At 50.8% G+C, this 23,109-nt stretch overlaps 1 long non-coding RNA gene across 1 annotated transcript in view; it reads left to right on the top strand.

Moving 5' to 3' along the window:
• The first annotated feature begins 4,810 nt into the window (after positions 1-4,810).
• Positions 4,811-23,109, top strand: part of LOC130257809 (uncharacterized) — a 39,679-nt gene continuing 21,380 nt past the window's right edge. The window contains exons 1-2 of the long non-coding RNA XR_008841386.1: positions 4,811-5,152; positions 21,195-21,305. This is a non-coding gene — a long non-coding RNA (uncharacterized LOC130257809). The remainder of the gene's footprint in view (positions 5,153-21,194; positions 21,306-23,109) is intronic.

Here is a 23,109-nt window from a genome sequence, read left to right as displayed (position 1 = left end):
TGATGGATGGATGGATGGATGGATTGATGGATGATGGATGGATGATGGATGGATGATGGATGATGGATGGAGGGATGATGGATGGATGGATGGATGGATGGATGATGGATGGATGATGGATGGATGGATGGATGGATGATGGATGGATGGATGGATGGATGGATGGATGGATGGATGATGGGTGGATGGATGGATGATGGGTGGATGGATGGATGGATGATGGATGGATGGATGGATGGATGGATGATGGATGGATGATGGATGGATGGATGGATGATGGATGGATGATGGATGGATGGATGATGGATGGATGGATGGATGGATGGATGGATGATGGATGGATGATGGATGGATGGATGGATGGATGGATGGATGGATGGATGATGGATGGATGATGGATGATGGATGATGGATGGATGATGGATGGATGATGGATGGATGATGGATGGATGGATGGATGATGGATGGATGATGGATGATGGATGGATGGATGATGGATGGATGATGGATGGATGATGGATGGATGATGGATGGATGGATGGATGGATGATGGATGGATGATGGATGATGGATGGATGGATGATGGATGGATGGATGGATGGATGATGGATGGATGGATGGATGGATGGATGGATGATGGATGGATGGATGGATGATGGATGGATGGATGGATGGATGATGGATGGATGATGGATGGATGATGGATGATGGATGGATGGATGGATGGATGATGGATGGATGATGGATGGATGGATGGATGGATGATGGATGGATGGATGGATGGATGATGGATGGATGATGGATGGATGATGGATGGATGATGGATGGATGGATGGATGGATGGATGGATGATGGATGGATGGATGATGGATGGATGGATGGATGGATGGATGATGGATGGATGGATGATGGATGGATGGATGGATGATGGATGGATGGATGGATGGATGGATGGATGGATGGATGATGGATGGATGATGGATGGATGGATGGATGGATGATGGATGGATGATGGATGGATGGATGGATGATGGATGGATGGATGGATGGATGATGGATGGATGATGGATGGATGATGGATGGATGATGGATGGATGGATGGATGATGGATGGATGGATGATGGATGGATGGATGGATGGATGGATGGATGGATGGATGGATGATGGATGGATGGATGATGGATGGATGGATGATGGATGGATGGATGGATGGATGGATGGATGATGGATGGATGGATGGATGGATGGATGGATGGATGATGGATGATGGATGGATGGATGGATGGATGGATGGATGATGGATGGATGGATGGATGGATGGATGGTGGATGGATGGATGATGGATGGATGGATGGATGATGGATGGATGGATGGATGGATGGATGGATGGATGATGGATGGATGATGGATGGATGGATGGATGGATGGATGGATGGATGGATGATGGATGGATGGATGATGGATGGATGATGGATGGATAGATGATGGATGGATGGATGGATGGATGGATGGATGGTGGATGGATGGTGGATGGATGGATGGATGATGGATGATGGATGGATAGATGGATGGATGGATGATGGATGAATGATGGATGGATGATGGATGGATGGATGATGGATGGATGATGGATGGATGGATGGATGATGGATGGATGGATGGATGGATGGATGGATGAATGATGGATGGATGGATGGATGATGGATGGATGGATGGATGGATGGATGATGGATGGATGATGGATGATGGATGGATGGATGATGGATGGATGATGGATGATGGATGGATGATGGATGGATGATGGATGATGGATGGATGGATGATGGATGATGGATGGATGGATGATGGATGGATGATGGATGGATGATGGATGGATGATGGATGGATGGATGATGGATGATGGATGGATGATGGATGGATGGATGGATGATGGATGGATGGATGATGGATGGATGGATGGATGGATGGATGGATGATGGATGGATGGATGGATGGATGGATGGATGGATGGATGATGGATGATGGATGGATGGATGGATGGATGGATGGATGGATAGATGGATGATGGACGGATGATGGATGGATGGATGATGGATGGATGGATGATGGATGGAGGGATGATGGACGGATGATGGATGGATGATGGATGGATGGATGATGGATGGATGGATGGATGGATGGATGGATGGATGGATGACCTTTCTGATCTGGCTCCTCTGCTTTCAGCAGCATTTCTTGGTATTTATGGCTTTTAAATCTCTGGTTCTTGACTGTAGGGAAAGGAGCTGTTGGGACACACTCCCAAAGGGAGATCACCCAAACCCAGGAGAGGAATCGAGGCCATGGTGAGGATCTGATGTCCTGACCTCTGCAGAGCTGCTGGGAAAAGGAGATTTTTAAGGGATCTAAAAAGCAGATTTTTAAGGGATTTGGGTCTGTAGGGCGGGTGCCAGCCCAGTTCCAGTGGACAAACCCCCTCCATCCATCCCAGCAGTGGCTTGGCAGTGGAGCTGGATCTCAGGCTGCTGGGAGTTCTGTCCTGGCTCCTAGGAGTTATTTTCCAATTTTACAAAGGAAATGAAAACATAAACTTTGGTCAGAGGAGGCGTTCTCACCTAAAAATCCCAGCTAACCCTCCTACTCTTGAAACCAAGTAACATCTTCAGGTTTCAGGTCTGGATCAGGGCTGTTTAGGGACAAAAATAAAATCCAAAATTGAGATCCAAAGTCCATTTTTGTCTCCAGGGCTCTGCCCAAGGAGGAGGTGGTGGTGGCTGCAGAGTCGCCCCCATGTAGCAGTCCCAGAGATGGGTTTTGTGCTGGTTTGTGGCTTTGTTTAAAAACATAAATTAAAAAAAAAAAAAAAAATAAAAAATAAAAGGAGAAAGGAGAAAGAAGGAAAATCCATTTTTAGCCCTTTAAGCACATCCTTAACCTCACACCAGCTCCGGAGGCTGCCCCGCAGCAGCGCTGGGGCTTTACTCATCAGGAAAGTAAACATGAGCTTTAGGGCTCTGAAACAGCTTCAATCCCAAAAAACCCGCCCTGGAGCACAGGGATAAACAGAGCTCCAGCGCTATCGCTTGTGCAGGGGGTGCGGGATCCTCCCCAGCCCGGGAAAGCGCCTGGGAGTTTGGCTGGGAGCAGCTGGAGCAGGGAGGGATTTGTTTGTCCTTATAAACAGCCCCCCATCTTCTGGGGGGGCCCCATCTCAGGGGTGGCTCCATCAGCAAGGTGGGTTTGGGAAATTCCCTGTGCCGACATCCTGATCCTCCGCAGCCGGCGCCGCTCCCCAAAATGGGTCACGATCAGTTCTGGCTGGGTGGGAGCCGGTCCCGAGGAGCTCTTGGGCTCCCAGTGGGGTTTTGTGCTGGCTGATGGTAGGGCTGGGTGATCCCGGAGGTGTTTCCCAGCTGGAATGATTCTGGGATTCTCCTCCGTGCCTCAAAGCCGCGCCGGGAGTTCGCGCCGTAGGAAGCAGGGAAGGTGTGTGCACATGTTTACATCCCAGAAAAACCCGGCCCTTGGGGGCTGGGATTGCAGAGGGGCCCTCTCCTCGTCTCTCTCTGGGGCTAAAGATAGTCCTGAGCGCAGCTGAGCCGTGAATCAGGAGGAAAAAATGTGGGTCAAAAAATGTGCGTTCGTCCTGAACGGAGGAGCAGGGAACGGGGAGGAACCAGGGCTGAGCCCAGCGCGCCCCTGAGCTGCTCCTGGTCCTGCTCCAGATTTGGGAAAGGCTCCCAAACCCCCGGGATTGGTGGATTGTGGGGCTGGGTCTCAGCGGGGTTAACTGGGGGCTGTTCCTTGGGGATGGAATTGGGGCTGGGAGCAGGGATGCGAGTGGTTAAACCCGGAATTCCCAACCTGTGGATGTGCGCTGGGTGACCACAGGCACGTGTCTGTGGACACACTGATGGTCACTCGTGTCCGTGGACACACTGATGGTCACTCGTGTCCATGGACACACTGAGGGACACACTGATGGTCACATGGATGGACACATTGATGGTCACTCGTGTCCTGCACACACTGATGGACACAAGTGCAAGTCCTTCTTTTAAATCCATTTTTTTCCTGTCCCGCTGTTGCAAAACCCACTCAGTTTTTCCTCGTCAAAGGAAAACCTGCCGCGGACTCGGAAGCAGCCAGAATCCCGAAGGACGGGGAGCTGGGAGCCCTGGGAATGTCCCTGGGAGCCCGGGGAATGTCCCTGTCCTGTCACAGCTCGCAGAGGAGTTGCTCTGGTTTTCCCTGCTGTGCTTTCCCCGTGTCTCTCCCAGGACTGGGTTTCCCTCTTAGAGGCAGCTCTGCTCCCGAAATGAGGAAGAGGATGAAGGCAGGGTGGCATTTCTGGAGGGCGGCATCACCCGGGACTCGCTGGCTCACAAAATCATGGGTGGGTTGGGTTGGAAGGGACTTTGAGCTCATGCCATGCCCTGAGCCATGGGCAGGGACTCATCCCACACTCCTCCAGGTTGTTCCAAGCCCCATCCAGCCTGGAATCACTCCCTGGAACCACAGCCGCCCATCTGCGAGGGACATTCGGTGCCGGATCAGCGCCTGAACCGCTTCACCCTCTCCCAAAACGCAACAACCACCGGCCGGGAATCCCATCCCTGCTCTCCCTCTGCCTCCGCCGCCGCTGGAAGGTCCCGCAGAGCTCGGAGGCTCAGGAGATAAATCCGGGATGTGCTGGGAGCCGTGACCTGCGGATCCTGGCCGCGGGAATTGCCGCGCTCCCGCTGTCCCGAGGATTCCCATCCTCCCCGAAGCCCGGCGCCAGGAAATAGTTAACCACTCCAGGATTTTGATTAGCAGAGCCTTAAAGTCAGTAAAAAAGACAGTCGGGGAGAACTCTCAGGAGCATGCTAATGAAGTGAAGTCATCCGCGCACACCAGAGGAGAATCCATGCCTGCTCCACGCCGGAGGATTCCCGGAGCCCGGCGCAGGTGGAGCGGGGACCCGCGGCTCGCCCGTGCCGACACCTTCGCTCCCCTCCCTTTGGATATTGCCACGCTTTCCCTGGGATTTTTTTATTTTTTTCCGCTTTACTGGAGCTTAATGATATTTCCAGCTCGGCGGGAGCTGCGGGAAGACTGGAGATAGTGCAGAGAGAGGCTTGGAAAGGCAGCTCCCGGCTCTGCGGGAAAGGTGAGGGCATTCTCTTGGAAATCCCTTTATTCTCTTGGAAAACCCTTTATTCTCTTGGAAAACCCCTTCTTCCCTTGGAAAACCCCTCGGGTTTCTCTCTGTTCTCTCTGTCTCCGGCGTTTGGGCTGTGGCACTGCTGGGGGTGGGGAAAAGGGGGAAGCAAACGGTGCTGGCTGTGCAGCTGGAAAGTTTGGGAGAGTTTGGGAGAGTTTGGGAAAGTTTGGGAAAGTCTGGGGGATGGAGATGTCCCGGCGAGTGGAGCCGTGTCCAGGTACAGAGCTGGAAATCCCGCTTGGAAAAACCCCGTGGGCGGTTTTTGGAGCATTAAAAAAAAGTCCTTCTCCTCTTGTGGGACTCTGCAAAGAAAGTGTGCAAAGGTTGGGTCCTTTCTCTTGGGTCCTGCCTTTGCTGTAAAAATCGGAGTTTTGGGAATAATTCAGAAACTTAGGACAGAGCAAAGTTTTAGTCAAGCTGAACCCAGTAACTCCAGCGTGGCCAAATCCACGGTTGGAGCTGATGAGTCGCTGGGGCTGTTTAATTTATGAAGTCCCCCCAGGAAAACATTGCAGTTTTGTTTATGGGAAATGCAGGAAAAATATGCAGACGAGGTTTTGCTCCTAAACAGCCGAGGTTAACCCGTTCAGGATGGTGATTCCAGGATTATTCCTGGGAAAAGCTGAGCACAGATGGTTTTCCAGCGGTTAGAAAGGAGCTGGTGACTCAGTGGCTGCTCTGGGTTTAGCACTGTGCGGATCCTCAGTCTGGCTGTTCACAAATTTTGTTTTCTGCCTCATGGAATTTGAATTTTTCCTTTTGGAGAAGTGTCCAAGCTTGTGGCACTGCGAGGATTTTGAGGCAGGCAGCTCGTGCAGCTCCTGGGTTTGGGAGATCTCCTGGAATACTCTGCATCTGTAAAAACCAAAATCTCCTGATTTTATCCATGTGGGGCTCACAGGATATCAGCATTTACTGGATTTTTGGGCCTAGGGACTCAGAGCAGCGCTGGTGACAGGAATACATTTTTAATCCTCTGTAGAAACATCGTTTCCTCATATCCCAAAAAGTGAGAGTTACTCTAAAAGCAACATCTCTGTCCCAAAGCAGAGCCCTGCAAACCCCATCTCTGGAAAACATCTCAATGTTCTCCTCTGTGCCTGTGGTTCACCTTCCTGGGAAGTTTATCCCTTTTCAGGATCCCTTAATTTCCCCTCAAGGGAAGGCACTTTGTCCATGTGCATTAAAAATTAGGGTGACATCTCTGCAACCCTGTGGTGACAAGCCCAGGGGACTGAATTTGGGGAAGGGATTTTTCACTGTCAGGGTGAGGAGACCCTGGCACAGTTTTTCCAATCCCTGGCAGGATTGGGCTTGGAGCACCCTGGGACTGTGGAAGGCGTCCAAGGTGGGACTGGATAATCTTCAGTGTCCCTTCTTGGGGTGATCCTGGCATTCCCCAAATCCAGGATTCTCCTGGTATGTCCTGCCTGGTCAGGGCTTGTGGCTGTACCAAACTGCCCAAGGAATGAGCTCAAATTCCCAATTCCTGCTTTTTTCACGTGGGTAGGATCTGATCTCCCCACTCAGCAGCGGGTCCAGATGTGGCCAGCTGTGGGTGGCAGAGCCTGACCACTGGGTGAGCTCTGGCTGCCTGGAGGGAGAAGGGAGCATGTCCAGGAGCTGGAATGCTGGAATGCTGGAATGCTGGAATGCTGGAATGCTGGAATGCTGGAATGCTGCTCTCCCCAACCAGCACATGGATTCTGTCCATCTCCCAATCCCCATTTCAGCTGGAGCTGCTCCAGACCCTTCTGGTTGTGCATCCCATGCAAACACCCCGGTCACTCCTTGTGCTGATTGCAGGGGCTCTGCAGGACTCTGAAACCCAAAAAAAATCCTCCAGGGGGGGCTTCAAGCCCTCTTGGAATGTGCCCCATCCCTTTTGGCTGGCGGTGCTTGGAGCAGAAAGGTGTTAAAGGGCGCGTGGCCACTACTAAGCAACAGTTACCAACAACCTCAGGCAAATAAAATGCGGGAGATGATGGAAACAGGGAGCAGCAGCCTCTTCCCGGGGTGAGTCAGGAGCTGCTCCCTGCTCCTTCCTCGATGACAGCATCACACATCCAGCCCTTGGAGGCTCCAGGTCCTGGCGTATTTATGGTGCTTTCACATCAGGAAAATTCCTCTGGCTGCCGGCAGAGCGGGAGTGAGGAGCTGGGCTTTGCACGTTCCCGTCCTCTGGGCTGGGTTTTCAGGGTTGGAATGGGATGTTCCTGCTGCCATGGGTTCTTCTCCTGGGAATTTTGGGGTCCTTGGAGGTCATGGAGCCTTGACTTTGCACCAGGTGTGGAAGGAAGGGTGTTATCCCAGTGGTGCTTGATACAGATTCTCAAGGATTGGATTGCTCTGGGATAATTTTGGGGAGGCTCTGGCACAGGTTTTCCACAGAAGTTGTGGCTGCTCCATCCCTGAAAGTGTCCTAGGCCAGACTGGAGCCACCTGGGCTAGTGGAAGGATCCCTGCCCATGGCAGGGGTGGGATGGGATGAGCTTTAAGGTCCCTTCCCACCCAAACCATTCCAGGATTCTGTTCCACAGAATTGCCCCCATAGGACTGAGTATTCCCAGGAAATATCCCTAAGCATTCCCAGGGAAATTCCTCAGCTCCATCCAAAGGTGGGAAACCAGGAATCACTTTTGGAGGTGCCCATCCTGCTGCTGATTCCCATTCCAGGGAATACCAAGCGAACACAAAACTGACATTTACTGAAAACTTTAAAAAATCAGGGATTTTATCCAGCAGCAGCAGCAGCAGGGCCATCCTGGGAAAGCTGCATTTTCCACGTGCAGGTGGATTTATTTCAGCTCTGGGCTGCCATTCCCCAGCTCCATGTAAAAAAAAAATCCATGGATGTTTGTCCATCTGTCCCAGCCCAGAGGTTCTCTCTGGATCTCCTGGCATGTTGTGCTCCCAGAATCTCCCAGGATTTGGGGACAGCAAAGAAAAGTTGCTGCAAGAAAAGTGTCTGGCTTCCCAGTGATCCCAGCTGTGGAAAATGCTGGGATTTGGGATGGTGGAGGGGGCCTGGCTCCTGCAGTGGTGTGGCTGTGACCTTCCATGACCCCTGTGCCCTCTCCAAGATGGAAATTTTGGGCTGTGCAGGGTGAGCAGAGCCCAGCTCCTGCAGGAGAGGCACAGAAAATCTGCAGAAAATCAGGAAGTGGGGGTGAGCAGGAGGTGCAGCTGCTTTTCCCACACATCCCACACAGGGCAGTTCCTCCTCGCCCTGGGAATTGCTTCCACCCCTGGTGCATTCCCATAATTTCTCCTGTGGATGCTCCCTCACCTTCCCAGCCTCCCTCATCCCAAAAGCTGCTGAGGATTCCCTGGAATTTCTGGCTGCCACCTCCAGTTTTTCCTGGGCAGGCCACACCTGTGAAAAGGATGGAGATCTTTATCCAGGTGCCTCTGGAGCTGCTGTCCCTTTGTCCCCATCCTCTGGCATCACCCAGGGGGCCTGGCTGGGAGGGGACATCCCTGGCACTGCCTCTTGCAGAGATTCCAGATTTCCCTTGGAAGGATTTGGAGTGGGAGCCAGATCCAGCACAGGGATTTGGTGCAGAGAGTGACCCCAGCACCAGATTTGCTCCTCTGGGAAGTCAGGAAGAGGGGATGCAAAGCCCTTGGAAGCTCCTGGGTTTGTGGGAATTTCCAGCCTGGGACGTGCAAAATTCAGATCCTGCAGAATTCCAGCCTGGGAAGTGCAAAATTCCAGATCCACAGAATTCCAGATCCTACAGAATTCCAGCCTGGGACATGCAGAATTCCAGATACTGCAGAATTTCAGATCCTGTATGATTCCAACCTGAGAAGTGCAAAATTTCAGATCCTGCAGAATTCCAGATCCTGCAGAATTCCAGCCTGGGACGTGCAGAATTCCAGATCCTGCAGAATTCCAGTTTGGGGAGTGCAGAATTCCAGATCCTACAGAATTCCAGATCCTGCAGAATTCCAGTTTGGGGAGTGCAGAATTCCAGATCCTACAGAATTCCAGATCCTGTGGAATTCCAGCCTGAGAAGTGCAAAATTCCAGCTCCTGCAGAATTCCAGCTCCGTGCTGGATGGGATCATCTCACAGGATGGATCTCTGCTTCCCTCTAGGATTTTTTCCCCTCTGCCTGACACCCGCGTGGGTCCCATCTTTGCATCCCGAACACAATTCCTGTGTCTGCATCCCTGGGACCTTTCCCAAATCATCCTGACTTCCCTCCTCACTTCCAGGCTCCAGGGAAAAATGCACTTTCGAGAGATGGAGTTCCATCCCACGCCTTGATTAAAAGGCGAGGCTTTAATTGAGTTTATCCCAATTAAAGTGCAGGACAGGGCTTGGGATCACGGCGGCGCCGCTCTCCTTGATTCCCAAAGGATTCCCTGGGGGGAAACACGATCCAGGGAGGCTCCCGAGCGGGTTTCGGACGGCAGCCGGCGATTTGGGACGAGCAGCTGAAATCCTGGAGTACAACACCGCCACCTGTTTGCCACACACGAGCGTACAGCGGGAAAAATCCCGGCGGGATGCTGGATGGATCCCGGCGGGATGAAGGATGGATCCCGGCTGGATGGATCCCGCTGGATGCTGGATGGATCCCGGCTGGATGGATCCCGCTGGATGGATCCCGCTGGATGGATCCCGGCTGGATGGATCCCGCTGGATTCTGGATGGATCCCGCTGGATGGATCCCGGCGGGATGAAGGATGGATCCCGCTGGATGGATCCCGGCTGGATGCTGGATGGATCCTGGCTGGATGCTGGATGGATCCTGGCTGGATGGATCCCGGCTGGATTCTGGATGGATCCCACGGGATGCTGGATGGATCCCGCTGGATAGATCCCGCTGGATGGATCCCGGCTGGATGGATCCTGGCTGGATGCTGGATGGATCCCGCTGGATGTGGATGGATCCCGGCTGTATGCGGCCCCAGGGGATGTTTCCCAGCGGGAAGAACCCAACAGGATACAGCCCACCGGGAAAAATCCCTCTGGGCAGCCCCAAATCGGGATGAGTCTCAGCAGGGTGCAAATATTGGGATATATTCCTTTGGGATGCAGCTCCCTCTGGGTGCATCCCGTGGAACAAGACTCCACCAGGCTGAATCCCACCAGGATTTATCCCACCAGGATTTATCCCATCAGGATGTATCCCATCAGGATTTATCCCATCAGGATATTCCATCAGGATAAATCCCACCAGGCTGTATCCCACCAAGAAATAACCCACCAGGCTGAATCCATCAGGATTTATCCCACCAAGAAATATCCCACCAGGCTGAATCCATCAGGATGTATCCCATCAGGGCTTATCCCACCAGGATTTATCCCATCAGGATGTATCCCATCAGGGTTTATCCCATCAGGATTTATCCCATCAGGGTTTATCCCATCAGGGCTTATCCCACCAGGATTTATCCCACCAGGATTTATCCCATCAGGATTTATCCCATCAGGGTTTATCCCATCAGGGCTTATCCCACCAGGATTTATCCCATCAGGTTTTATCCCATCAGGATTTATCCCATCAGGTTTTATCCCATCAGGGTTTATCCCACCAGGGTTTATCCCACCAGGATTTATCCCATCAGGATTTATCCCATCAGGATTTATCCCTCCAGGATTTATCCCATCAGGATTTATCCCATCAGGTTTTATCCCATCAGGATTTATCCCACCAGGATTTATCCCATCAGGATTTATCCCATCAGGATATCCCACCAGGATGTATCCCATCAGGATTTATCCCATCAGGGTTTATCCCACCAGGATTTATCCCATCAGGATTTATCCCATCAGGATGCAGCCCCATCAGGGAGCCCCATATCAGGATGCAGCCCATTGGAAAGTCCCACATCAGGTGAATCCCACCAGGATAGAACCCACTGGGATGTTTCCCAGCAGGCTGCATTCCATGGGCCAGCTCTCCATCAACCAGGATGAACACCCAAAATTCAGGATCACCCTCGTGTTGTGTGGAATCCCTGAGAGCCCTTAGAGCCTCCAGATCAAATCCCAGAATTATTTGGGTTGGAGGATCTCAAAGCTCATCCCATCCCACCCCTGCCATGGCAGGGACACCTTCCACTGTCCCAGGTTTCTCCAAATTCCATCCAAACTGCCCTTGGGCACTCCAGGGATCCAGGGGCAGCCACAGCTGCTCTGGGCACCAGGAATTCCTTCCCAAAATCCCACCAACCTTACCTCAGGCAGTAGGAATCCATTCCCTGTGTCCTATTGCAACAGGCTCTGCTAAAAGTTGGGATCTTTGGGATAAAGATAAAATTATTGAATATTGAACTGTGGCAATTCCCTCCAGGCTGGGTTCATCCTCCTCCCCCCAGAGCTCACAGTGCACGTGCAGGATATCCCAACCCTTGGGACAACCCCCTGCTCCCCCCATTTCCATGGATAACGTGCTCATGGATTAAGTGTCAGGCCTTTGTTTGGGAGAAGCCTTCAGGAAAATGACTCCACGAGAGCTCTGTGCCTTTCAGTCTGTCAGGATTTGAAACATTTGGATTCTGTGGATGAGTTTGGACATTTAATGGGCAGCCCTTGAATGGAAAGCTCTGGCTGCTGCTGCAGGGGGGGATTGTGCCCACTCCCCCTCTGGAAAAGGGGAACGAGCCAGCTGTCCATTAATGGGGATTTATGGCACAAATCTGCCACTGTTTGGTCGGGACAAACGGCCCTGGGTGGGATTTAAAGCAGCCCTGGGGCTGGGGCTGCTCCCAGCTGCTCCCAGAGGGCTGAGTTCCCTCTCCAGGGGAGCCAGGAACCGCGGGGATTGGGCTGGGAAGCAGAAATAGGGCCTCAGTTTCCCTCCATCAGTTGGGAATGCTGGGTCTGGCACATCCCTGGCCTCAGTTTCCCCTTCCAGAAAGTGGAAAATATTGCTTCTGGCACATCCCTGGCCTGTTTTCCTATCCAAAAAATGGGAATGCTGCCTCTGGCACATCCCTGGCCTCAGTTTCCCCTTCCAAAAAATGGAAAATATTGCTTCTGGCACATCCCTGGCCTGTTTTCCTATCCAAAAAATGGGAATGCTGCCTCTGGTACATCCCTGGCCTCAGTTTTCCCATCCATCAGTTGGGAATGCTGGGTCTGGTACATCCCTGGCCTCAGTTACCCCTTCCACAAAATGGGAATGCTGCCTCTGGCACATCCCTGGCCTGCTTTCTATCCAAAAAATGGGAAATACTGCCTCTGGTACATCCCTGGCCTGTTTTTCTATCCAAAAAATGGGAGTGCTGCCTCTGGCACATCCCTGGCCTCAGTTTCCCCATCCAAAACATGGGAAATGTCGCCTCTGGCACATCCCTGGCCTGTTTTTCTATCCAAAAAATGGGAATGCTGCCTCTGGTACATCCTTGACCTGTTTTTCTATCCAAAAAATGGGAAATATTGGCTCTGGCACATCCCTGGCCTGTTTTTCTATCAAAAAAATGGGAAATGGCTCTGGCACATCCCTGGCCTCGTGCCTCAGTTTCCCCATTTGGGAATGCTGAGCTCGTGCCCATCCAGGCTGACAAATCCCTGGCCTCAGTTTCCCCTTGCAAAAAATGGGAAATGTTGCCTCTGGCACATCCTTGGCCTCATTTTTCCTATCCAAAAAATGGGAATGCTGCCTCTGGCACATCCCTGGCCTGTTTTTCTATCCAAAAAATGGGAATACTGCCTCTGGCACATCCCTGGCCTCAGTTTTCCCATCCATCAGTTGGAAATGCTGGGTCTGGTACATCCCTGGCCTCAGTTTCCCTATCCAAAAAATGGGAAATATTGGCTCTAGCACATCCCTGGCCTGTTTTTCTATCCACAAAATGGGAATGCTGCCTCTGGTACATCCCTGGCCTGTTTTTCTATCCAAAAAATGGGAGTGCTGCCTCTGGCACATCCCTGGCCTCAGTTTCCCCATCCAAAAAATGGGAAATGGCTCTGGCACATCCCTGGCCTCGTGCCTCAGTTTCCCCATTTGGGAATGCTGAGCTCGTGCCCATCCAGGCTGGCACATCCCTGGCCTCAGTTTCCCCATCCAAAACATGGGAAATGTTGCCTCTGGCACATCCTTGGCCTCATTTTTCCTATCCAAAAAATGGGAATGCTGCCTCTGGCACATCCCTGGCCTGTTTTTCTATCCAAAAAATGGGAATGCTGCCTCTGGCACATCCCTGGCCTCAGTTTTCCCATCCATCAGTTGGGAATGCTGGGTCTGGTGCACCCTTGACCCGTTTTTCTATCCAAAAAATGGGAAATATTGGCTCTGGCACACCCCTGGCCTCAGTTTGCCCACCCAAAAACCGGGAATGCTGGGCTCATGCCCATCCAGGCTGGCACAGCCAGCACTGACCCACTTCCCCCCAGCAGCACTTTCTGCCCCACTGCCCTCGCCCAGCCCCTTTCTGTTTGCCCACACACACACTGGGAACGTTTGTGGAGCCCCAAAACCCCCTGGGGGAGCCCAGAGCCCTTTCCCCACTGGGTTTTTGCCAGGTTTGGCTTTGCCCCCTTTCCCCCCGTCCCTCTGGTGGCTCTGGGGGCAGGGAGCAGAAAGGTGACATTGTTCCACCCTGGGAGCAGCAGCAGCAGCAGCATCCCAGCTCCTCTGTGGCTGCCTCAGTCCTGGCTGTTTGCATATGTTAAAAATATTTAGTCCAGAGCTAAAAAAAATATTATCCCCGAGCTTTTGGGGCCAGCTGAGCATAATGGCACCTATGTGTCCGTGGGGCACACAGGGCTCCTCTCTGCCTCAGGGATGCTGGGAGGGGTCCCAGACTCTTCTCCCTCTCGGAGAAAGGTTTGGGAAGAGCTTTGGGGTGTGCAGGGCAGGGGAGGGTGAAAGGAACAGAGTCATAAAGAGTCATAAAAAAGTCACAAAAAGTCATTGAAAGTCATTAAAAAGTCATAAAAAGTGGGGTGAGTGCTGTGCTGTCAGCTGAGAATGGCCCTGCTCCCCAAATCTGTGGATACAAGGTTTGGAATCCGTGGATTTGGGGAGGGCTGAGACCTCCCCAGCTCCTTCCACCTCTTCTCACCCAGGCTGGAGATGCCCAGAACTTCTGGGAATGGGGAGAAGCTTCCAGCTGAGCTCCACAGGAAGAATTCCAAGGCTGAGAGTGTGGGAGGGAAAACATTTCCCTGCACGATCTGGCTGTGGGGAGCAGCAGAAAGGAGCTGGGGTTTGTTCTGGCGGCAGCAGGAAGACAACAGAACCGTTTCCTCCGCTTTTTTTCCCCCTCACATATTTATTTTTCAAGCGGGAAAAGGAGCTGGAGGAGGGCGTGGAGGTGAAATAATCCCGGCTGGAGAGCGTGAAGGGATCATTGTGCCCCGTCCTCGGGCTTTTTTTTGGAGGTTTTTTCCCCCCTTTTGCGAGGGTTGTGTGGACACTGCTGCCATTCATGGCTCGGCTGGGGGTGTGGAACGGGAATAATTCCCGCACAATGTGGAGCAGGAAAACCAGCCCGGCTGTCTGAGGTGGATGGAGCTGGATGTATGGAAGTGTGAGAGCATCAATGCGGCCATTTATGAGCACAGCTTTTTTTTTTTTGCTTTTTTTTTTCCCCCCCCCCCTCCTCTCCCTGAATAAACTCCACAGCTCCGAGGGAAAATGTAAATGTTCGGGAGCCCTCGAGAGAGAATTTCAGGAAAAAATAAGGAATGCTTTCAGTGCTGGCGCTGAAATCCAGGATTATTTCCCTCCTTTTCCTGCAGCTCTCCCTGTCCCGAATTAAAGGGAATTCCTCCAGCCCGGGTGCCCGGGCAGTGAAAGGTTCCATCCATCCCCGGGCTCTGCTTCCCACGGCAGCATTCCCAGAGGGAAAACTGGGAATAATGGCTGGGGAAGGATGCTCCGGCATCACCGCGGCACTGGGATTTCCAGCCTGGAGCAGCCAGAAAGAATAAAAAATAATGGGGAAGATGGGAATTCCCATCCCGGGCTGGATGGGCTCGGAGAAACCCGGGATACAGGAAAGTGGAATGGGATGAGATTCCCAGCCCAGACCATCCTGGAATTCCAGAAATCAAAAATCAAAAATCGACCAGTCACCATCAACCACCAACCATCATAAATAATACATAATAAATCAAAATAAAAATCATGTATAATAAATCATAAATCATGTAAATAATCATAAATCAAAATAAAATAATAACTCATAAATAAAAATAATGCATCATAAATCATAAATCATAGATCAAAAGAAAAATCATATATCAGAAATCATAAATCAAAAATCAACAATCCACCATCAACCATCAGCCATCAGCCATCATAAATAATACATAATAAATCAAAATAAAAATCATGTATCATAATCATAAATAATAAATCATAAATAATAAATCAAAATAAAATAATAACTCATAAATAAAAATAATGCATCATAAATCATAAATCATAGATCATAGATCAAAAGAAAAAATCATATATCAGAAATCATAAATCAAAAATCAGCAATCAAAGATCAAAAATCATAAATCATAAATCAGAATACAAATAATAAATAATAAATCAAAATAATCTATAATAAATAATAAATAATAAATCATGTATCATAAATCATAAAACATGAATTAAAATAAAAGTCATATATCATATATGATGTATCATATATCATATATAAAAATCAAAAATCAAAAATCAAAATAATATATAATATATATTATAATAATATATAATATATAATTCCAAAAAAGTCCATGGAAATGCCAAAAAAATCAGGGCAAAAAAAAAATCCTTTTAGGGGGGGAAACCACAATTCCTTGGGAATTCTGAGGCCTCCAGAGCATGTGGGGGGTTCTCTGAGTGAAAGTTTTCAGGAATATTTTTTGGTGAGGTGATTCCTGCAGGGCTGGATAGATTTATTTTTAATATATATATTTTATATATATACCCCATGTACTGTATATATCATATATATAAACCCCATATATTATATAAATATTTATTATTTTAATATATTTCCAAGGATTTCCAAGGATTTCCAAGGGTTTCCAAATATTTCCAAGGGTTTCCAAGGGTTTCCAAGGATTTCCAAGGATTTCCAAGGATTCCCAAGGATTCCCAAGGATTCCCAAGGTTTTCCAAGGATTTCCAAGGATTCCCAAGGGTTTCCAAGGATTCCCAAGGATTTCCAGGGATTCCCAAGGGTTTCCAAGGGTTCCCAAGGATTCCCAAGGATTCCCAAGGGTTTCCAAGGGTTTCCAATGATTTCCAAGGATTCCAAGGATTTCCAAGGGTTTCCAAGGGTTTCAAAGTGTTTCCAAGGATTTCCAAGGATTTCCAAGGATTCCAAGGGTTTCCAAGGGTTTCCAAGGATTTCCAAGGATTCCCAAGGATTTCCAAGGGTTTCCAAGGATTCCCAAGGATTTCCAAGGATTTCCAAGGATTCCAAGGATTTCCAAGGATTCCCAAGGATTCCCAAGGATTTCCAAGGGTTCCAAGGATTCCCAAGGATTCCCAAGGATTCCCAAGGGTTTCCAAGGGTTTCCAAGGATTTCCAAGGATTCCAAGGATTCCCAAGGATTCCCAAGGATTCCCAAGGATCCAAGGATTTCCAAGGGTTTCCAAGGGTTTCCAAGGGTTTCCAAGGATTTCCAAGGATTCCCAAGGGTTTCCAAGGTTTTCCAAGGGTTTCCAAGAATTCCCAAGGATTCCCAAGGATTCCAAGGATTCCAAGGATTCCCAAGGATTCCAAGGGTTTCCAAGGATTCCCAAGGATTCCCAAGGATTCCCAAGGATTCCAAGGGTTTCCAAGGATTCCAAGGGTTTCCAAGGATTCCCAAGGATTCCAAGGGTTTCCAAGGATTCCCAAGGATTCCCAAGGATTCCAAGGGTTTCCAAGGATTCCCAAGGATTTCCAAGGATTTCCAAGGATTCCAAGGATTTCCAAGGATTCCCAAGGATTTCCAAGGATTCCAAGGATTTCCAAGGATTCCAAGGATTTCCAAGGATTCCCAAGGATTTCCAAGGATTCCAAGGGTTTCCAAGGGTTTCCAAGGATTTCCAAGGATTCCCAAGGGTTTCCAAGGTTTTCCAAGGGTTTCCAAGAATTCCCAAGGATTCCCAAGGATTCCAAGGATTCCAAGGATTCCCAAGGATTCCAAGGATTTCCAAGGATTCCCAAGGATTCCCAAGGATTCCCAAGGATTCCAAGGGTTTCCAAGGATTCCAAGGGTTTCCAAGGATTCCCAAGGATTCCAAGGGTTTCCAAGGATTCCCAAGGATTCCAAGGGTTTCCAAGGATTCCAAGGGTTTCCAAGGATTCCCAAGGATTTCCAAGGATTTCCAAGGATTCCAAGGATTTCCAAGGATTCCCAAGGATTTCCAAGGATTCCAAGGATTTCCAAGGATTCCCAAGGATTTCCAAGGATTCCAAGGATTTCCAAGGATTCCAAGGATTTCCAAGGATTCCAAGGATTTCCAAGGATTTCTGCAGGCACTCTGGACACAGGGATCTGCTCTTCCAGGGGGTGGGTGGGCTCCAGGCCAGGGGTTTGATTGCTGGGATTGAAGGAGAGCTCTCCATGCTGGGGAGCCACAGGAACACTCAGGGGAGCTCTGGGAATATTCCAGGAATACTCAGGGAATCCCAGGAATACTCAGGGGAGCTCTGGGAATACTCCAGGGAATCCCAGGAATACTCTGGGGAGCTCTGGGAATACTCAGGGAATCCCAGGAATACTCCAGGGAATTCCAGAAATACCAAGAGAGAATCCCAGGATTACTCAGGGGATCTCCAGGAATATTCCAGGGAGCTCTGGGAGCACTCCAGGGAATTCCAGGAATACTCAGGGGACTCTGGGAATACTCCAGGGAACCCCAAGAATACTCAGAGGAGCTCCAGGAATATTCCAAGGAATCCCAAGGATACTCCAGGGAGCTCTGGGAATATTCAGGGGAGTTCCAGGAATACTCCAGGGAGCTTTGGAGCTCCAGGGAGCTCCGGGAATACTCCAGGAAATCCCAAGAATATTCAGGGGATCTCCAGGAGTATTCCAGGGAATCCCAGGAATACTCAGGGGATCTCCAGGAATACTCCAGGGAGCTCCAGGGATACTCAGGGAATCCCAAGAATAGTCAAGGGATCTTCAGTAATGCTCAAGAGGAATCCCAGGAATACTCAGGAATCCCAGGAATACTCAGGGGAGCTCTGGGAATATTCCAAGGAGCTCTGGGAATACTCAGGGGATCTCCAGGAATGATCCAGGGAGCTCTGGGAATGCTCCAGGGATCTCCAGGAATGCTCCAGTAATATTCCAGTGGTCTGAACCCCGGGATGAAGGCACTGGGAGCCACAGGAACACTCAGGGGAGCTCTGGGAATACTCCAGGAATACTCCAGGGAATCCCAGGAATACTCAGGGGATCTCTGGGAATACTCAGTGGAATTGCAGGAATACTCAGGGGAGCTCCAGGAATATTCCAGGGGGTTCTGAGAATACTCAGGGGAGCTCTGGGAATATTCCAGAGAGCTCTGGGAATACTCAGAGAATGCTCCAGGGAATCCCAGGAATGCTCAGGAGAGTTTCAGGAATAATCCAGGGATCTGAACCCCGGGATGAAGGCACTGGGAGTTTTGGGAAATGTGCCAAGCCCGGAGTCAAACATCCCATTATTTCAGAATTAATTCACCAATTTACCCCGAGCAGAGATCTGGGGAGGGGGAGCCCCCCAATCCCGGGGAAGGAGAATTCCGGGATCTGCCCCAGCGGCGGCTCTGGATCCCGGAGCTGCTCTGGGATCAGACCCAGCCCGGCTGCGCCCCCGCCCCGGAGGCGCTCCCGAGGGGCTGGAAATGCGACCCGGGATCTGATAGTCGGGAGCAGCTCCTTTAATTAAGGCTCTGGCCGGGGTGGTTGCAGAGGTGGGGGGTGTCCCCGGGGGTTTTGGCACAGCCCGGCTCTGGCACCCTGGGCAGCTCCAGGCTCACTTTTCCTCCTGTGCCACACTGGAATGAATTTTTGGCCCCTTCTATCCACGTTTCCCCCTTTGTGTCCCCTGTTTTTACCCTTTTCTACCCTTTTCTATCATCCCCCCTCCATCCTGTACCTTTTATCCCACTTCCTTTCCCCCTTTCTGTACCATTTCCCTCTTTTCTATTCCCTTTTTCCCCTTTCTTTCATTTCTCTTTCCCCCTTTGTACCCCCCTTCCCTCCCTTTCTGTGTCTTTTATTTCCCTTCCCATTCTTTTCCCTATCCCCATTTCCCCATCCCCCCTTTCCTCCTTTGCTCTTCCCCCTTTCTATCCCCATTTGCCCCTTTCTATCCCTTTTCCCCCTTTCCTATCCTTTCCTTTTCCCTCCCTCTCTCCCCTTTCCTGTATCCTTTTTATTCCCTTTCCATCACTTTTTTCTTTTTCCTTTCCTGTCCTTTTTCCCTTTCTATCCCATTTGCCCTTTCTAGCCCTCTTCATTCCTTTTCCCCTTATATTCCCTTTTTCCTCCTTTTCCTCCTTCCCTATCCCTTTTTCCACCCCTTTCCATCCTTCCCTCCCTTCCCCTTTCTATCCTTTTCCTCCTTTCCCTTTCCCTCCCTCTCTACCCCTTTTTTCACAGCTGTCCTTTCCCCCTTTCCCTCTTCTCCCTCTCTATCCTTTTCCCTTTCCCTTCTCCCTTCCCATCACTTTTTTCTCTCCATTTTCCCCTTTCCCTTTTCCCTCCCTCCCTTCCCTTCCTCACCCCCTCCACCCTTTCCCCTTTCCCTTTTCTACCTGTTTTTCTTTCCCTTTCCCTTTTCCCCTTTCCCACCCTTTCTATTATTACCTAGCTTTTCTTTCTTTTCTCTCTCCCTTTCTACCCTTTCCCCCTTTCCCCTTCCACTTTTCCAACCTTTTTTTCTCTTCCTTTCCCCTTTTCCCCTTCCCCCTTCCCACCTGTTTTTTTATCTCTCTTTCCCTTTTCCACCTTCCTACACTTTTCCCCTTTCCTTTTTTTTACCTTGTTTTTCTTTCCTTTTCCCTTCCCCTTCTCTTTCTACCCCTTTCCCCTTTTCCTCCCATTTTGTCTCTCCCTTTCCCCTTTCCCACCCTTTCCCCCTTTCCCACCTATTTTTTCTCTCCTTTCCCTTTCCCCCTTTCCCATTTCCCACCCATTTTTTCTCTCCTTTCCCTTTCTCCCTTTCCCATTTCCCACTCATTTTTTCTTCCCCTTTCCCTTTCCCTTCCCCTTTCCCTTTCCCTTTCCCTTTCCCTTTCCCTTTCCCTTTCCCTTTCCCTTTCCCTTTCCCTTTCCCTTTCCCCCCTATTTTTTCTCTCCTTTCCATTTCCCCCCTTTCCCCCCTTCCCATTTCCCACCCGTTTTTCCTCTCCTTTCCCTTTTCCCTTTTCCCTTTTCCCTTTTCCTTTTCCCTTTTCCCTTTTCCCTTTTCCCTTTTCCCTTTTCCCTTTTCCCTTTTCCCTTTTCCCCTTTCCTACCTTTTCCCCCTTTCTCCATCCCATTTCCCGCCCATTTTTTCTCTCCTTTCCCTTTCTCCCTTTCCCCATTCCCCCTTTTCCCATATCCCACCCATTTTTTCTTCTCCTTTCCCTTTCCCTTTCCCTTTCCCTTTCCCTTTCCCTTTCCCTTTCCCTTTCCCTTTCCCTTTCCCTTTCCCTTTCCCTTTCCCACCTATTTTTTCTCTCATTTCCCTTTCCCCCTTTTCCCTTTTCCCATTTCCCACCCGTTTTTCCTCTCCTTTCCCTTTCTCCCTTTTCCCTTGTCCCTTTCCCCCTTTCCCCCTTTCCCACTTTCCCACCCGTTTTTTCTCTCCTTTCCCTTTCCCTTTCCCTTTCCCATTTCCCACCCGTTTTTCCTCTCCTTTCCCTTTTCCCATTTCCCCTTCCCCTTTCCCCGGTCCCCCCTCTGGCTGCCGGATCGTTCCCGCTCTCCTGCGCTCCTCTCCTCTCCCGTATCCCAACTTCTGTGCGCTACTGGCTGGTGCCGCTCGAGGGGCGTGAGCAGCTCCGTGCCTGTGGTCAGTGATGAAGACTTTCTGCTCTTTTCATCCCCACAGCACGGAGCCACCGCTCAGGGCCAGCCGGCAGCTCCCGATTCCCGACTTTCGCCTTTTCCAGCGCTTTTTCCAGGAGAGCGCAGCCTTCCCCTCCCGCCGGCTTATGATGAGGTGAGTAAATTCCCTTTTCCAGCGCCGCTTTGCTGCCTGATGTCATAAAAGTGGGAATTTTTTCCTCGGGGGAAGCCTGGGGGGAAGCAGAATGTGCTGTTTGCTTTTGGGGCTCACTCCAGCGCTCCCCCAAGGTTTGTCCCCCTCGCCATTCCCGGCTGGAATCTCCTGCATTTCCCCTGCAGACACAACTTTCCCCCCTCCTTTCCCCCCTCTCTGGCTCATTCAATGACTCAACGAGGTTTGTCAGAGTTAAAAAATGATGCTCTTCGCTCGAGCTATTCGGGATATTTGTGTCATCATCCCAGAACTTCCAGAGGGGAATCGTTGCCATTCCCGTTCCTCCCTCCCGAGGCCGAAGCCGCCCCCGGGCCCCTTTGGGGGCTGCTCCTGCTCCCGAACCCCCCCGGCTGCTCTTGCTGCTGTCACCGCCCTCCACGGGGAAAGTGTCGCCTGTGTCGCGACAGAGCCACCCCCTGGCAGGGCAGGAGTTAATCCAACCCCCCCCTCCCTCCACCCTCGACTTTCAGCTGCAAAAAATATGAAGTGAGGATGGATCCGCTCATCTGCTGAGCAGAGAAGTCGCTTTGATGTCGGTCCTGCTGTCGGTCCTTCCTCTCCTCCTTCCCCTCCTTCCCCCCCTTAACCCTTCTGCCGGTGCCTGCCTGGAATCGCGACCCGGCAATTCCGTGTGCGTGGCAGGGGGACACGCGGGGAGGCTGGAATTTTAATTTTTTTTAAATTTAATTTTCATTTGCGCCCCATCGCCACCCCATTGCCGGGATGCGCATCCATCCCCCCGGCGGCGCTGCGGGGCCGGGGGGGACCCGGGGGGTGGCGAGCGCGTTGTCACCTGTGGTGGCCCGGGAGGGCTGAGCCCGGGGGTGTTGGGTGTTGTCGGGATGGGATTTTTCCTTGGGGAGGGATTTTAGGGGGTTTAAACCCCGATTTTCCGCCGCTGGAGAAAAGCGCCGCTGCCGCTTTAAGGCAGAAGTGTCCCTTTAAGTGACTTTCCATTTGCTGCGCTGGAGAGCCGAGAATTCGGTTTCCCAGATTTCCTCTGAATTGTGTGCAGGAGGCAGAGGGAGTTAAAAATTACTCGGGGAACCTTCAGGGAAAAAAAAGAGGGGGAGAAATGAGATTATGGGGGGAAATTATGTGTAGGGGACAAACTGAGATTTGTAGGGTGGGGGGCAAGATTTAGGGATGAAAAAAAAGAGATTTAGGGCTGAAAATAAAGGAGATTTAGGGAAGAAAAACAAAATATCTGCTACTGTTTCCCTTTGGCTTCCTGATGTTATTCCTAAATCTCTGTCTGGGGAGGAGAGAAATGGGGAATACAGGGAGCTGGGAGGATGCAGCACCGGGCAGCCAGGGGTTAACAGCCCTCACCAGCTGGGGAGCATCATAAACTGCAGCCCTTCCCCACCAAATCATTTCGCACTTTCTTTTCCTGATGTTTGCACGAGGAAGAGCGAAAAAAAAAAAAAAAAAAAAATTAAAAAGAGGAAAAAGAAGGGGAAGGGGGTGGGGGGAAGCCCCTAAATAAATGACGGGGCTGGAAGGGGCTGGGAAGGCTCTGGTTCCTCAATTAGCCGGGAATTGCCTTCTCCCGAGCAGCGTGTTCGAGCTCTGGATTTGTGGAGCTCTCTCCAAGTGCCAAGTCTGGTTGTGCGGGACTTTGGAGGGGTAGGTGGAGGAATCCGAGCGCTCGGCTCCCTTAACTCCTTCGGAGCCGAGAGGATTTGGGCAGGAGGGAGTTCGGGAGAGGCGGCTCCAGAGGCTGGGAATTCACCGGAGCTGC

The sequence above is a fragment of the Oenanthe melanoleuca genome, chromosome 11 (genome assembly GCF_029582105.1).
Source record: "Oenanthe melanoleuca isolate GR-GAL-2019-014 chromosome 11, OMel1.0, whole genome shotgun sequence".
Classification (NCBI taxonomy): Eukaryota; Metazoa; Chordata; class Aves; order Passeriformes; family Muscicapidae; genus Oenanthe; species Oenanthe melanoleuca.
This window is presented reverse-complemented; position numbering and strand designations above follow the sequence as displayed.